Here is an 18,262-nt window from a genome sequence, read left to right on the forward strand (position 1 = left end):
TGAGAGGTATGCGGACTGGCTGGTGATTCATCAATGGTTTAAGGACGTTAAGCTTGGTCAGAAGCCGGCAACGTGCAGCGCTGGTTTTTTTGCGTTCCCGCTTCCTTTTATATCTGTATTGTCCCCTGTCAGCACAATCGTTATATAACACCTTAAGTCACCCAGGATGTAGTGTGTGCTGTAACTGCATTAAAAACAAGATTCGGTTTTCCGTAGGTCAGTCGAGTAACATCCTAGCTTTTTACGCTGCTATGAAAGACCATAAGGCAGATTCATAAAATGTCTATACCGTTGACGTCTTTGTACGTGAATGCCATCTTTCGGAATGATAATCATTTTCTCTGCCAAAACCAACGATGCTTTCGTCAGGATTTTCATACAGTTCTTCATTACGCGCTTGGAGTATCAGGTTGCATACGCTGCTAAATCTAAGATTTCTTGTGAGATATAGTTATAGACGGTGAGTCATTAATACAGACGAACCTAACGTCTGCTAAGCCTTATTAAGTGTTAAATAGTAAACAAAGTCGATATTTCTGTAAGAATGAATCGCAGGCAGTTCCGTCGTCTTTGACAACGCGTAAAAAAATGCAGTGCAAGAATAAGGATATTACCTTCTTTTTTTAGTTCAAGAATCAGTGGTAAATACTCTTGGCACACCTCAAATAACGTTATACGTCTGTCCAAAGTGACATTGCGTGGAAAATTGCAGGAGGAAACCGAGCGCCCAAACGTAGTTAACTTGGTGGTTTCTGGGGAGTTTCTCTCTCTCTCTCTCTCTCTCTCTCTCTCTCTGCTGTACAATAGAAGCAGCTTACCAGAGATTCATATTATCCATCCCCGAGTATTGCTCACCTGCAGAAGTCGTAGCAAGTGAGAACGCCTGAGGAGCTACTCGGTTTGTATCTGTTTTGTGTGGCTGGTTACCGAAACGTCCCCAGATATGTATAATACAAATACCCCTGTGTTAGAATCATACGCCGGCCGAAGTGGCCGTGCGGTTCTAGGCGCTGCAGTCTGGAACCGCGAGACCACTACGGCTGCAGGTTCGAATCCTGCCTCGGGCATGGATGTGTGTGACGTCCTTAGGTTAGTTAGGTTTAAGTAGTTCTAAGTTCTAGGGGACTAATGACCTCAGAAGTTGAGTCCCATAGTGCTCAGAGCCATTTTTTAGAATCATACGTATTACGGATATACATAATTTAATTAGTTGTTTTTCGCGCGCATTGTATACAGTGTTTCCCATGACGAATCGTCAGTATTCAGCGATATGACACGAACGATCCTTATAAGCAAAAGCAGTCTAGAAACATGGGCTCTAAAATGCATACCTTAAGAGCTATGAGCTCTTGTTCATCTCCGGTACTGTGAAACACATCTCTTACACGGAACCACTGCTCATAGCTTTTAAGGTATGCATTTTAATGCACATGTTTACTAGCCTTTTTTTTCTTCGAATGATCGTTCCTTACATGTTCCTGAATACTGATCATTCCCCCAGGGATACCTTGTATATAATAGAAAAGTGGTTGGGGGACTGCTGATTGTTGCCATGTACCATCTGCTGTGCACCGTACAGTGACTAGTGATATAGAAGTAGAGTGACTAATGCACAACCGCGAAACGGTAATGGAAAGAAATGAAAATTGTTGAAGATGAATTAGCTGCCGGGACATGACACAATTTCTTTTAAGCATTAGATTGCGTTCACTCCTCAGTAAGCCCCTGTCTTTGCATGCATCCATCACGAATCTCATCGCAGTGGGCAGTCCAGTCACCGAAAGAAACGGAGGTAACTACGCTTATAAAGAACAAATGTGTTGTACTATAGACCAGAATACATAAGTGTGACGGATACTGTATCTGGGACATATACCGAACTGAAGTGTAACTCTTATTTAAAAACATTTCAGTAAAAAGCTAAAATGTGATCACGTCAGTAGAGCAAAACATACATCCATCAAGTTACACATGGCATCTTACACACCGGTGCATAAACGTGTGCACCGCGCTCCATTAGCGGAGCTGAGGTCTGGGGTCGAAATCATTTCGCCAAATTGCATGCATAGGGGCGTAGCTGCTGCTTCGCCATTACTCCATCAAAGAGTTCTCTGTTGAGCTGTTTATGTCTTGAAAGACTCAGTTTCTACAGAAGCGATAAAATTCTTCCAATTAGGATGACACCTGTTGCGAATATTTTTTGTGTTCATTCGTTCTGTTTTTCACACATTACATCCTGTTGTACAATGAATTAAATGGTTATCTCCCAAGTTCTTGTAACAAATAATGCCCCGTCGTCAAACAGTTATTATTATGTTTTCCTTCTTCTTCAAAAAGTCATTGTTTGCGTCAGTCTTGCGTAGCATATCCACTGCAAACTTTTCGCGCTGACGTTTTCTGTGCGCTTTAAAATGCTTGAAGCGGCTGCACCTTGTAGGAATGTAGCCGTAACCTCTTACGCAAGACCTTGTGAACTGTTGATCGTCTCATTTCCAACTCTGGCCGCCGTATGCACCGATTTGTCGGACTACTTGCAGACGCCTGCCGTACCTTGTCCACGTTGACGTCTGAAACAACTAGGCAAAACGCCCTCTTTTTATGGAGAACACTACTTGTTTCCATAAATGACGTGTCCCAAGCCCGAATAGTTGGTCGGGACAGTGGTTGCCTTCCATACTGCGTTCGAAAGTTTCGTTGGGTATCGGACGTCGTGTGTATGTACCAGGCCAAACGCTGAGGTTTCTCCTGGGCGTCCACATTTTATCAGGTTTTCAAGTGCAGTTTTGCGTGAAAATTGCGTCACCTGGATGGCAAAAAAGAAAACCCCTGAGTTACCGTATTACACGTTGAAAACCATTTATTAACATCTAGTATAGTTTTAACATTGTTAACATCCTAAGTTGTAACCCTGTATTCTGCACTGAAGATTTACAAAGCAAACAAGAAATGAATATTAAGCACTGAAATCAAGAGGCAGAGTGAACAAGTGTTAAATATCAAGTTAATGTGTTATCAAGCATCAGTTAAAATTAAAATTTAAAAAATGTAAGTAAGTCCCTAGAAGGTTAAGACGAGCGAGAGTGAGAAATGCTAGCAGTTGGGAACAACAGTAAAGCATGATGATGGCGTGTTAGCTAGCTTGTAGGCTATAGCATCTCGCCGTTTTGTGCCGACGGCGGCTGGCGGTTCTCCACGAGGACATTTGTGATGGACAAGGACGGTACGTGTTGACTGCTGCAGGACACCGACAGAACTGAGTCTTAGTGACCATGCCATCTAAAAACTCGGTCCCAGGAAGAAAACAGTAGACTGTCAGGGTGGGCACTATTTTCTTTTGCCACCCTGAACCGTCGTTCCTCCAAAAAGCTTTGTATCTTACCAGTGAGTTCTGAGGGAGCTCTCCAGATATGTTAGGATGCTATTAGCTGGCTCGTCCTAACCGCTAACTACCTCACAATAATGTATTCCTGCGCTGCTGGCGTCTTTCTTCAACTCATGGAGCTTCTCTAACTAATGGACTGTGCGGCTGGTCCCGGCGGAGGTTCGAGTCCTCCCTCGGCGTCATCATCATCATCTCAGCCTTTTCCTACGTAATGTGGGGTCGGCGTTGCTTTCCATAAATGCCTATCCAGTGCTTCTTCCCTGAGGCATCGTTACTTCCCGTAGGTCCCCTGCTACCCTGTCTTTCCATCTCAGTTTCGGCCTTCCTCTTCTCCTTAATCCTTCGATTTCTAGGTCTTCAACACCTCTCCCCACTTAGTACTCCCCTCTTCTCTGCACATGTCCATACCATCTTAGCCTACTTTCTTGGATCTTCTTCCCTATGGGCCCCACTTTCACTGTTCCCCTGATGTACTCATTCCTTAGTATATATCCTTTCGTGTCACTCCACTCATCCACCTTAACACAGTGTGGGAATGAAATGACGCGACAGCTGGAAACGCAGTGGAAAGTTGAACTGCTCGGGACAGTAAGATTCTTGTACGCAAAACATTTAAATTGTACACAGATTCACCGGAAAATTCTGGCGGTATATGGACTAAAGCAGTGTCGCGCCAAGCCGTAGTCAAATGGTACCAACAGTTTGACCAGGTCTGCTTAGTCGTGGGAGGAATGTCATCGACGTCGACAATAATGTCCAGGTACTCGAATAACGGATTAATTCTAATCGCTGATTTTACAACCTCGAATGGCTCTTTGACCAACTAGCGAATTTCTTTCGTCGAAGAACTGAACGATTGGTGGAACGCCTAGAGTGGTGTTTATAGGATTTGGCGAACGTGTTGAAAAAATAGTGTCGTGTACACAATATGATCAAAGGTATCCGGACACATCTATGCTCTGCGCAGTTGTCCACTAGCTGTCACGAATGGCGGGTCCGCAAGTATAGAAGGAGGTTGGTAGTATTATTAGTAGGTAATCAGTTACAGCAGAACGAGTCGGTTAGAAGAGTTCAGTGACTTCAAACGTGGACTAGTGATTGGCTGCCGAGCTATAATATCGAATTAGGTGAAATTAGTAGAAAAACCTAACGGACTTAAATCTTGGGAGTTAATGAAAGTGATAACATAAATGAGCACTTAGGTGAGGAACCTGTGTAGTTTCGTGATGAGGATTGAAAATATGGTTCCGGACACGAATTAAGGTTTTATATGATTCTTATTGAAACAACATACACTCATTAACTGGCCCATGCCCATATACATTAACTGAATGTATGAAGTTTGTGAAGCAGTGGCGAAAATTGGTGGCAGGCGACATCTTGGGTGACTATACTCACGGCTTTTGATGTACGAATGCTCTATAAAATCTCTACTTGGAGTCAGATTTTCAACATCTTAGAGCCATTCCATTATGCGGCGAATACCAAGTAATCCGAGGTAAATACTTTATAATACAGCTTCCAGTTGCCTCTCTTAGCACCTTCTAAATGTACCGTGCTAAGGCTAGCCGCATACTGGGTGTCGTTCACGCAAAGGAGCCGCTCAGTTCGACCGCCAAACCCACCTTTTACATCGCGCCATGCCACTTCCGTTGCGGAGGGACTTCCCTATAGCTTTTACATGCTACAAATACAATTGTCCTAAGTATGAACCAGCTGTTAACAAACATTTTCTTTTTATGGACATACTCATAGTATAATAAATTATCATTTCAACATATTCTTTTGCTTTTTTCATATATACATTACAAAACTCTAATTTTCTTGCCATAGATCAAGGAGTTAAAACAACACAGAATACACATTTTATAAATTGCGGATACACAGTTACGTAATATAAACGCACTTCTAATCGATTTAAGTGTTACAACCTTATTCAAAACCGAGCGATTACGTCACATGCGGCTACATGAAACAAGCGAGGAAGAAACTGATTAAATATCAAATCACTGTAAAGACCCTCATAGATATCATGAAATATCAAGTTGACTTTTGTAGATCAGTGCACCATATATTATTTTCTAGGCGCTCAGTCCGGAACCGCGCGACTGCTACGGTCGCAGGTTCGAATCCTGCCTCGGGCATGGATGTGTGTGATGTCCTTAGGTAAGTTAGGTTTAAGTAGTTGTAAGTTCTAGGGGACTGATGACCACAGATGTTAAGTCCCACAGTGCTCAGAGCCATTTGAACCATATATTACTTATGTAATCTGTCACCAGTACGCAGTACCTTTCTGGTGTGGTCGGTTTTCATGTAGACTACAATACTCATTAATAAATACACACCGAGCGAGGTGGGGCAGTGGTTTGCATACTGGACTCGCATTCAGGAGGACGAAGGTTCAAACCTGTGTCCTGCCATCCTGATTTAGGTTTTCCGTGATTTCCCTAAATCGCTTCAGGCAAATGCTAGATGATTCTTTTGAAAGGACACGGCGGACTTCCTTCCCCATCCTTCCCTAGTCCGATGGGACCGATGACCCTGGTGTTTGGTTCCCTCACCCAAATCAACTAACCAACCAACCTACCTTACTGAAAGTGTCCCCAGCAGAGTTCATGCCGTCATAATGGCGAAGGGCCGACCCACCCCATGTTAATTACCATTAATACACTACTGGCCATTAAAATTGCTACACCAAGAAGAAATGCAGATGATAAACGGGTATTCATTGGACAAATATATTATACTACTACTGACATGTGATTACATTTTCACGCAGTTTGGGCGCATAGATCCTGAGAAATCAGTACCCAGAACAATCACCTCTGGCCGCGTAATAACGGCCTTGATGCGCCTGAGCACTGTGTCAAACAGAGCTTGGATGGCGTGTACAGGTACAGCTGCCCAAGCAGCTTCAACACGATACCACAGCTCGTCAAGAGTAGCATATTGTGACGAGCCAGTTGCTCGGCCACCATTGACCAGATGTTTTCAATTGGTGAGAGATCTGGAGAATGTGCTGGACAGGGCAGCAGTCCAACATTTTCTGTAACCAGAAAGGCTCGTACAGGACCTGCAACATGCGGTCGAGCATTATCCTGCTGAAATGTAGGGTTTCGCAGGGATCGAATGAAAGTTATAGCCACGGGTCGTAACACATCTGAAATGTAACGTCCACTGTTCAAAGTGCCGTCAATAAGAAACAAGAGGTGACCGAGACGTGTAACCAATGGCACCCCATACCATCACGCCGGGTGGTACGCCAGTATGGCGATGACGAATACACGCTTCCAATGTGCGTTCACCGCGGCCGCCAAACACGGGTGCGACCATCATGATGCTGTAAACATAGCGTGGATTCATCCGAAAAAATTACGTTTTGCCATTAGTGCACCCAGGTTCGTCGTTGAGTACACCTGTCTGTGATGCAGCGTCAAGGGTAACCGCAGCCATGGTCTCAGAGCTGATAGTCCATGCTGCTGCAACCGTCATCGAACTGTTCGTGCAGATGGTTGTCGTCTTGGAAACGTCCCCATCTGTTGACTCAGGGATCGAGACGTGGCTGCACGATCCGTTACAGCCATGCGGATAAGATGCCTGTCATCTCGACTGCTAGTGATACGAGGCCGTTGGGATCCAGCACGACGTTCCGTATTACCCTCGTGAACCCACCGATTCCATATTCTGCTAACAGTCATTGGATCTCGACCAACGTGAGCAGCAATGTCGCAATACGATTAGCCGCAATCGCGGAAGTCTACAATCCGACCTTTATCAAAGTCGGAAACGTGATGGTACGCCTTTCTCCTCCTTACACGAGGCATCACATCAACGTTTCACCAGGCAACGCCGGTCAACTGCTGTTTGTGTATGAGATATCGGTTGGAAACTTTCCTCATGTCAGCACGTTGTAGGTGTCGCCACGTAGGTGTAGGTGAATGCTCTGAAAAGCTAATTAATTGCATATCACAGCATCTTCTTCCTGTCGGTTAAATTTCGCGTCTGTAGCGCGTCATTTTCGTGGTGTAGCAATTTTAATGGCCAGTAGTGTAGGTTTTCCGTTATTTCCCTAAACCGCTTCAGGCAAATGCCAGATGATTCCTTTGAAATGGCACGGCCGACTTCCTTCCGAATCCTTCCCTAATTCGATGGGACCGATGACCCTGCTATTTGGTTCCCTCCCCCAAATCAACCAACGAACCAACCAACCTACCTTATTGAAATTGTCCTCAATAGAGTTTATGCCGTCATAATGGCGAAGGGCGGGCCCACCCCATGTTAATGACCATTAATATGTGCAGTATTCAGTAAACTTTACTTGGCCTGCCATAATAATGTGTAACTTATTTTTCGAAGTCTTCTCGTTACTGTAAGTACGGTACTTATTGGAGAGCTGCACGAGGCCGGGCTTTGGACTCGTGACTCCGACAGCAGTGCCTGCGCAGTGTCGATGTTGACGGCTGGAGATAGCGTGTGGACGTATATAAAATTGATGCGCAGAGGGCGTGCGGAGAGCAGGCAGCGTGCGGAGGTGCGTGGCCGGTGCAGCGGCGGCGGCTGAGTCAGCCCGGGCGGCGCGCCGTATCGATTGGCCGGCGGGCCGCACGTGCCTGCTGCCGGCTGCCGGCCGGGCCCACGCCCACGCCGCCCGCACCTCCATTTGCTGCTCTTCCTCCGCCGCCTCTACCTGCCTCCCTCCCGCCCCCAAACACCGGTAGCACTCACCTCCTAAAAAAAGGCGTGTTTATAGATGGCAGGAATTCATTTGATATAGTCCTGCGTCATTTAGTCAACAAAATACGACCGAGTATCAGACCAGATATTTGATTTGATTCGGGACTTGCTTGCAAATACAACTCAAGACGTTCCTCATAACGGAACGAAATCGACAGATGCAGAAGTAATTTCAGGAGTACCCCAAATAAGTCATAAAAACGTTACTGTTTACAATAAATAAACCAGTGCCCACTGAGGTGAAGCCCGCCCGGCTACCCGACTGTCTAACGCGCTGTCCCCGGCACGAATCCACCCGGCGGATTAGTGTCTAGGTCCGCTGTGCCGGCCAGCCTGTGGATTGTTTTTAAGGCGGTTTTCCATTTGCTTCGGCGACGGCCTTGCCGCAGTGGATACACCGGTTCCCGCGAGATCACCGAAGTTAAGCGCTGTCGGGCGTGGCCGGCACTTGGATGGGTGACCATCCAGCCGCCATGCGCTGTTGCCATTTTCCGCGGTGCACTCAGCCTTGTGATGCCAATTGAGGAGCTACTCGACCTAATAGTAGCGGCCCTGGTCAAAGAAAGCAATCATAACGACCGGGAGAGCGGTGTGCTGACCATATGCCCCTCCTATCCGCGTCCTCAACTGAGGATGACACGGCGGTCGGATGGTCTCGATGGGCCACTTGTGGTCTGAAGACGGAGTGCTTTTTTCCATCTGCTTCGGCGAATGAGGGCTGATTCCCCTTATTCCGCCTCAGTTACACTGTCTCCACGTACGCGTACAACATAATTACTCTACCACGCACACATTTGGGATTACCCTCGTCTTGTATGAGACGTTTCCAGGGGGGGTCCACTGGGGGTCGAACAGCACAATAACCCTGGGTTCGGTGTGGGACGGCGGTGGGGTGAGTGGACTGCTGTAGCCTGTTGTGGGGTTGTGAACCACTGAGGGCTATATGGATATGGTGTCTTTTGTTTCGAACATGTCCGAAAGAACAGACACCATACCCATATAAGTATATAGTTCTGGCAATACCGGCCATGACCTCCTCCTTCTGTGCGGATGCACACATATTCCCCGAACTCTTATGGGACTTTGTAAGAATGTCTTCCACGAGTAATCACTGTGTTGGGGCGGGACACTACAAATGTAGTGTGTGGACATACAAGGTGAGAATGTGAGTCACGCGGGAGGCGTGCGCGAGATAGTCTCTGCAGTCGCGCTATCCTCTGTGCCCTCGGTGGCTCAGATGGATAGAGCGTTTGCCATGAAAGCAGGAGATTCCAGGTTCGAGTCCCGGTTGGGGCACACATTTTCACCTGTCCCCGTTGATATATATCAACGCCCGTCAACAGCTGAAGGTATTAATATAATTCTAACTGAGGGCTATGGCAGGGGCGAAGCCTCTCCGTCGTTTTTAGGTCCCCGGTACAATAAAAAATACACACTGAGGTGACAAGTCATTGGATAGCGATATGCACGTACACAGCTGGCTGCAGTACTGTGTACATAAGGTGTAAAAGGGCAGTGCGTTGGTGAAAGTGTCATTTGTACTCAGGGGATTCATGTGAAAAGGTCTCCGACGTGATTATGGCCGCATGACTGAAATTAAGACTGAACATGGAATGGTAGTTGGAACTAGACGCAGGTGACATTCCATTTCGGAAATCCTTACGGAATTAAATATTCTGTAAAGATTAGGGAATTTAATATTCCGCGATCGACTGTGTCAAGAGTGTGCAGAGAATACCAAATTTCAGGCATTATCTGTCGACACGGAGAACGCAGTGGCCGACGGCCTTCACTTAGCCACAGAGACCATCGGAGTTCGGGTAGAATTGTGAGTGCTAACAAAGGAACGTACGACGAATGCATCTGTTACGACAGTGCGGCGAAATTTGCCGTTAATGGGCTATGACAGCAGACGACCGACGCGAGTGCCTTTTCCAACAGCACGACATTGTCTGCAGGGCTTCTCCTCGGCTCGTGACCGTGTCGGTTGGACATTAGACGACTGGAAAACCCAGGTCTGGTCGGATGAGTCCCGATTTCAGTTGGTAAGAGCTGATGGTAAGGTTCGAGTGCGGCGCAGACCCCTGAAGCCATGGATCCAAGTTGTCAACAAGGCACTTTGCAAGCTGGTTGTGGCTCCATAATGGTATGGGCTGTGGATGCTTGGAATGGACTGGGACCTCTGGCCCGACTGAACCGATCGTTGACTGGAAATGGTTATGTACGGCCACTTGCAGACCATTTGTAGCTATTCATAGACTTCATGTTCCCAAACAACGATTGAATTTTTATGGATGACAGTGCGCCATGTCAGGCCATTCTGGACAATTCGAGCGAATGATTTGGTTACCCAGGTAGAGGTCACTTCGTGCACCAAATGCTCACCGTTAACACTTTCGAATTTACGGACAGATATAGAGGCAACATGATTCTATATTTCTCCAGGGGACTTCCAAAGACCTGTGGAGTCAATGCTACGTCGAGTTGCTGCACTACGCCGTGCAAAATGAGGTTCGGACGCGATATTAGGAGGTATCCCATGACTCTTGTCACCTCGGCGAATAAGACGTGTAGAAGACGTGTGTAGATTCTTTTCAAGCTTCGCTGCTCTCTGGAGTTGCGGCGGCTGTTTACAGCTTTTCCCTCCAGATACCACTGCCTCTTTAGATCACTATCTCGTAGCCCCCATGGTTGCCACGTGATGTCAGTCCAGTCGCTAATTTAATATGGAACACATAACAATACATGTATTACATACTCATTACTACTCTAGTTATAAATTATGTACAGAAACGTTCTTCGTGAACTAGTCTGTGTATCAGTGAAAACCATATCAAAATCCCTACGGTGGTTCATGAAATTACCCTTCACATGGAAAGAGAATAAACGCGGCGGGGGACTTTAATTTGTAATACGTGTAGATGATGTGGTGAATAATGTTGGAATACCCATGAGGCTGTTCAAAGGTGATGCGGAAAAGGTAACAACGACAGAAGATGGTAACGATTTTCAGAAAGACGTGCACAGAATCGGAGATTGGGGATGGAACTGGCAGTTGCCCTGAACGTAAATAAATGTTAAATTAAACTATACTGTTCCAGAAACCTTGTAAAACGTGAGACGTTTACTATGTATATTGCAGACTGAAGCGATAAATGAAAATTTGTAAGAAGGCCAGGACTCAACCCAGTCTCCTGCTCAGTAGCCAGATGCGCTAACCAATACGCCATCCGGGCACAGTAGCTTCGCAAAACCGCATGGACTACCCTAGCACGTCTCCCTTCTTAATCCAAGGCGTGAATTGGAATTTGGATTGAGGGGAAAAAAACTATAGTAAGGTCTTATGGGACCAAACTGCTGAGGTCATCGGTCTCTAAGCTTGGAAATGGAAATGAAGTCCCATGCTACTTTACAGAGCGTAGGGGAACGATGCGGGAGACCCGCACCGCCTTTCTAGGCAAGGTCCTAATGGAGATGGTTTGCCGTTGCCTTCCTCCGACCGTAATGGGGATGAATGATGATGATGACGACACAACACCACCCAGTCATCTCGAGGCAGGAAAAATCCCTGACCCCGCCGGGAATCGAACCCGGGACCCCGTGCTCGGGAAGCGAGAACGCTACCGCGAGACCACGAGGGCAGACGTCTCTAAGCTTACGCACTACTTAATCTAACTTTAACTTACGCTAAAGACAAAACACACAGGAAGGACAAGAACCTCCGACGGGGGGAGCCGCGCGAACCGTGGCAAGGCGCAGCTACGCCGCACGGCTTGGATTGAGGAGAGAGACATGCTAGGGTACTCCGCGCAATATGCAAAGCCACTGTGCGAGGATGGCGTTGTTGTTAACGCCATCTGCCTAGTGAGCAGAAGACCTGGATTCGAGTCCTGGTCTTGCTACAAATATTCATTCGTTCTTCAGTGTGCGTATATACATAGTAAATAAATGTAACGTACTGCGCATAAATACGTGAAGAAATCCACTAATGTTGTGTTACACTGTTGGCGACAAATCACTGCAAACAGTGACTACCGTAAAATACCTTGGATTAACCATTTGGAATCACCTGAAGTGGAATGACCACGTAAGCAATAGTTGCAAAAGCAGATGCTACGCTGAGATTTATTGGAAGAATCTGTGGGAAGTTTAAATCATCCACGAAACAGATCACTTACAAAAAACTTTTTCCACCAGTTCTTGAGAATTACTCATCAATCTGGAACCGACCCGTATCAGGTAGGATCAATAGAAGAGTTGGAGAACATTCAAAGAAGGGCGGCACGTTTCGTCGTGCAGTAGTTTACTCGGCACGAGAGCGTTGCGAACTCCAGTGGCAGGCGAGACAAGAGAGGCCTCTTGCATCGTTCCGTGAAGAGTCGGACAACATATTACTTCCTTCCACATACTTCTCGTGAAATGATCACAGCGAGAAATTCAGAAAATGGAACAAATAGGGGTTTTAGCGACCATCATTCTTCGCGAATGCAACAGGTGTAACATTAGTCAGCCATAATATTTCACTAATCTAAAAATACCAAAGAAAGGCTCAAGGAAAAAAAGGAGACAGAAAAGGAACGAGAGCCCCGCTGTGTCGCCGTACTCAGAAAGTTTTTAAAAAATGAGTCATCCCCCTTTTTCGCGTCGTTCGAGGGCTCAGAAAAGAAATAGAATATGTCGTTGTAATAGTCAATGTTTGCAGTGGGGAACTGTTCAAACCGCAGATCTACATTTCTTGTCATGTCATCATCGTGTAGGTCAACTCGGAATGGTCTCTTGCCCCTCACATTTAATACATTACCCGGATATTTTGGCGAATATCTTCGCTGCAAATACGAAAGACCATCCATCTGTATATATATATATATATATATATATATATATATATATATATATATATATATATATATATATATATATATATATAATATTGGTTGCAAATCTCTCGAACTGTCCCAAAAGGTATATTCAATTAAGAAAAACTCTTAGTTGCTTCAGCATTTCGAAAGATAACAAAGCTAGGGACGTAAATCAGTGATGAAAAAGAGCTTGCACCTTTTGCGTACTGTCATTTACCAAAAACCGTGTTTAGATACTTTTGTTCAGATGGCTCTAAGCACTATGGGACTTAACGTCTGAGGTCATCAGTCCCCTAGACTTAGAACTACTTAAACCTAACTAACATAAGGACGTCACACACATCCATGCCCGAGGCAGGATTCGAACGTGCGACCGTAGGAGTCACGCGGTTCCAGACTGAAGCGCCTAGAACCGCTCGGCCACACTGGCCGGCAACAAATTTTCACCCATTCTTAAAATGTAAAACTCCGTACAGACATTAGCAACATTCGTGACATCTTCGCCATAGATTGAAACTATGCGAGAACTGTAGCTCTTGCTAATATTTTCCGCCGACGAAAATAAAATCTCATCTAGTAATTCTTAGTCGGTAAGACTTCGGATCGCCGCTTTCTTAGTCACATATTGTCACAATCGCCAAGCAGATAGAGAATAATGAATGCAGTAGGCAAGCCATTGCATCTTGATGAGCGCAAAACGGATCACTGGCTGTCGTAGAACATCTGCCGATGATCTTAATTCAGTAGTTCCTTACTTCACAGGCGATCTTAATTCGTCATGCAGTTGATCTCCACCTTCGCACCAAAAAGAAAATCACAGTCGCGTCGCCCAAAATACATTTCGTGAAATTACTACGAGGAAAAGATGAGAAAAAATAGAACTCAATGGGGTTTATCGAGAGTGAGTGACTCTTCCTACTGATCATTCATGAATGGAACAGAGAAGGTGGGAAAGACATTGGTGTTGGAATTACCCTCCGCCACACGTGGTGAGGTTGCTTGGGGAGTACAGATGTGAATGTACGTAGGTTCGGCAGCGTAATCGGATGAGCAATTTTTTTCTCCGCTCAAATGGCCCACATTCTTTTTGGAGGGGGGGAGACGATTAATGGAGTCGCACTTCACAGAACAAAGCCCTTTCTTGGTCGGTGTAAACAGACGTGCTCATAGTAAGGAAATGTATATTATAATTCAGATTAATAACACAGCTTCTGTTTTAACGAGCTGCAATTTCTCTGTCGTGAAGCAACAGGATATGATAGAAGAAATGTATTCGCAGTTGCGAATATGGACAACCATCAGTTTTTTTTTGGAATGACGACAATGAAAATTTGTGCCGGACCGGGACTCGAACCCGGATTTCCCGCTTATCGCGAGCGGCCGCCTAACAATTTGGCTACACGAGCACGACTCACGGCCAGAGTGAAGCTTCCACATGTCGTCAGCCATGTCTCTACGAACTGTACTCGTACATCCATTATATATATTCCCATACGCGGGAGACACTTTACTTCAAATTTAAAATCTTTCGTTATACTGTTCCAGTTATGAAACATCTAGTCTATGGGATTTATGTGCTGCCTACGCAGCGACGTTGCGAAAGTACACTCCAGCACTACACAACAAGGGGTATCCTAAAGACATGAGGGAGAAGTGGTATTAATGTAAGTGTAAAAAATAGTTGTCAGGAAAATGTTTAATCGTACACATTTTTGCCTGTAACCTAAAAATCTATCGGTTCGGTTGCATTTATTGCTTGCTATTTGTGTATCAGGAGAGAAAGCTGTCCTTCCTACGAGTGCCATAACGTGAATCCGTGTTGGTTCATAGACAGAAGTTGCTCTACCTCCAGGAACGTCATACACACAGGTGACAAAAATCGTGGGATAGCGATATAACCGGCCGGAGTGGCCGAGCGGTTCTAGGCGCTACGGTTTGGAACCGCGCGACCGCTACGGTCGCAGGTTCGAATCCTGCCTCGGGCATGGATGTGTGTGATGTCCATAGGTTAGTTAGGTTTAAGTAGTTCTAAGTTCTAGGAGACTGATGACCTCAGAAGTTAAGTCCCATGGGGCTAAGAATCATTTGAACCATTTGATAGCGATATATACATATACAGTTGGCCCAATTGTCGCGTAGGCAAGGTGTAAAAGGGCAGTGCTCTGGCGGAGCTATCATTTGAACTCAGGTGATTCATGTGAAAGGTTTCTGACGTGATTGTGGCTGACTCTGAACGCGCATGTGACATTCCATTTCGGAAATCGTTTGGGAATTTAATATTCCATGATCCACAGTGTGAAGAGTGTGCCGAGAATACCGAATTTCAGGCATTACCTCTCGCCACGGATAGCGCAGTGGCAAACGGCCTTCACTTAACGACCGAGAACAGCTGCGTTTGCGCAGAGTTATCTGTGCTAACAGGCAAGTGACAGTACACGAAATAGCCGCAAAAATCAGTGTGGGACGTACGACGAACGCACCCGTTACGACAGTGCTGCAAAATTTGGCGTTAATGGGCTATGGCAGCAGACGACCGACGTGAGCACCTTTAGCACGACATCGCCTGCAGCGCCCCTCCTGGGTTAGTGACCTTATTGGTTGGACACGAGACGACTGGAAAACCGTGGTCTGGTCAGAGAAGTCCAGGTTTCAGTTGATCTGAACTGATGGTAGGGTTCGAGTACAGTGCATATCCCACGAAGCCACAGATCCGTTATAAACAAGCCACTGAGCCACTGTGCAAGCTGGTGGCTCCATAATGGTGTGGGCGGTGTTAACGTGGAATGACTGGGTCTTCTGGTCCAACTGAACCGATCATTTACTAGCAATGGGTGTGTTCGGCTACTAGGAGACCATTTGCAGCCATTCATGGACGTCATGTTTCCAAACAACGATGGAATTTTTATGGATGAAAGTGCGCCATGTCAGAACATTCTGGACAATTCGAGCGAATGATTTGACCACTCACCGGCAACACTTTCGCAGTTGTGGACGGCTATAGAGGCAGCATGGCTTAGTGCTTTTGCAGGGGACTTCAAACGATTTGTTGTGTCCATGCCAGGTCGAGTTGCTCACTACACTGGGTAAAAAGGAGGTCCGACACGATATATTGGAAGTATCCCACGACTTCTGTCACCTCAGTGTAATGTTTGAATTTAGAATATTCTCTAGTATCCTGCAACTTACGAGCAGCCCGGATATCCCTGCGTGTTGAAGTGCCCCCTCCGTGACGGATAGATGCACCGCCCCGGATCGAATCCGCTCGTTGGATTAATAACGGGGGTCGGCTGTCCCGGCCATCCTGGATGTGGTTTTTAGTTAGTGTCCCTCATCCCACACACCGAGCGAGGTGGCGCAGTGGTTAGCACACTGGACTCGCATTCGGGAGGACGACGGTTCAATCCCGTCTCCGGCCATCCTGATTTAGGTTTTCCGTGATTTCCCTAAATCGTTTCAGGCAAATGCCGGGATGGTTCCTTTGAAAGGGCACGGCCGATTTCCTTCCCAATCCTTCCCTAACCCGAGCTTGCGCTCCGTCTCTAATGACCTCGTTGTCGACGGGACGTTAAACACTAACCACCACCACCACTGTCATCCCACTAGATAAATACCGGTCTGGTACCCAAGTCCTTCCTCAGTTAACACGATTCGCAGACATTTAGAAAACTTTCGTTCACTTTCATATGGATAACCCTATTATACACGCAGTCAGTTGGGGTACACATATAACGTCGCGGTGGAGGGAAGGTGGGGGTGGCGACAGCAAGAGCTTGGGGCACCCCTTTAATTAACGCGCCAGATCAGTTAATAAACCTGGCGACCCTGCATCTATTCGGGACAAAGACACAAGAACATGATGATCATCCAGAAACACACGCTCGTCAGCGATATCGATCTGTATTCCGTGCCTCCTATATTTTCCCCATTTTACAGTGATGTGCTTGCTTTCCGAATCATTCGGGAGTACTGGTTGTGCAAGAGATTAGCGGTAAATATGAGTTAGGAGAGGAACAAATTCGACAACTTCATATATGTAAAATCTAACTGGAATTCCATGAGGGCCTGATGCCTTCGTCACTTTAAGTAGTCCCGCTTGTTTTTCTATACGGGGGGAGGTGGGGGTACTAATACCAATATTTCTCATTTGTTAGTCTATGCAGCGCTCAAGACATTCGTACGTTAGTATCCTCATTGGGATTACCTTTTTAAATACGGTATTTCTACTTTCTATCTGCTACCTTTAGTTTCAGCACCAAGCGGATCCACGACCCACTGAGTGCAAGCTTTGAACCTTTCCATTAACTTTACGTATGTGCAGAACTTCTAAGAATTTTGGAATTGATCTTTCGTCAGGGTGTCACTGTGAAAATTATTGTACGTTTCACGCGTGGTTCTTCTTACGGATACAAGAGTTGCTATCAAGTTTTCGCTATGAGGTTTCTCGTATTTTCTTTTATAGCGAGAGTGTAGTAGTCTGGTACTGTTAAAACAAGGTAGGTATTCGCTGTCTTTTACTAGGGTCCTTGGTATGCATTTATTTAGACCGCAGTTTATGAAGTCTTCCAGCTTTAATCACAGTTGTTCTGCGTTTATGGGATGTGAACTAAACGTTTACAGTTCGTCTTTTAAGTAGGATGATTGTCTATCAGTTCGACTAGATATAAAACATGATCCAGGCGACACCGGTGGTATGGCAGTATCATTTACGTCCTAACTACAGAATGGTCCTGCTTAACAATCAGGCAACGTAAGAAAATCATGTATAGTTGGACTGGATCGTTGTAATTCTGAAGGAATTTTCAATGGCTATAAAGCTATAATGTGCTCTGATGAGTTGAATGAAGTGTACAGAGAAGCCGTATGCGTTCTGCGCATTTTATGCAGGAGTTTCGAACATTTTCATAATGTGCTGCATCTTGAGACATTAAGGTGCTTCTGTGCTTCATTGTTACTGCGTCCATATAGAGCGAAATGGGGGTGGGTTAGTTACAAAGTATACTTATATTCTTGTGAGCCCATCTAGATCCTACTCTGGGCATCCTGCCGACAGCGGTGTCTTAAAGGTTGGTGCACTTGGCTTGGATTTGTGAGGAGTGGTGAAAAAGATTTGCCATTCTCTGTGTAACGAACTGCTGTGCTATTTGCAGTTAATGCTTCTGGGACTGGCTTTATGTGGGAGGTGATTTTTTAATATCCACAGCAGCGATTTATTGGGCATTTGATATCTGCTCTTGTCAGACGGTAGTGGGAAGTTTCCGAAGTAGCCGCTTACGCTTGTGTTATCTGA

At 45.8% G+C, this 18,262-nt stretch overlaps 1 protein-coding gene and 1 non-coding gene across 6 annotated transcripts in view; both read left to right on the top strand.

Moving 5' to 3' along the window:
* Positions 1-18,262, top strand: part of LOC124556796 (formin-binding protein 1-like) — a 358,048-nt gene that overhangs the window by 98,329 nt on the left and 241,457 nt on the right. The gene's annotated exons all lie outside the window — the stretch shown is intronic.
* Trnap-ugg lies at positions 14,877-14,960 on the top strand. The gene has a single exon. It is a non-coding gene; the product is annotated as a tRNA-Pro (tRNA).

Source organism: Schistocerca americana, chromosome X (genome assembly GCF_021461395.2).
Source record: "Schistocerca americana isolate TAMUIC-IGC-003095 chromosome X, iqSchAmer2.1, whole genome shotgun sequence".
In the NCBI taxonomy this organism is placed as follows: Eukaryota; Metazoa; Arthropoda; class Insecta; order Orthoptera; family Acrididae; genus Schistocerca; species Schistocerca americana.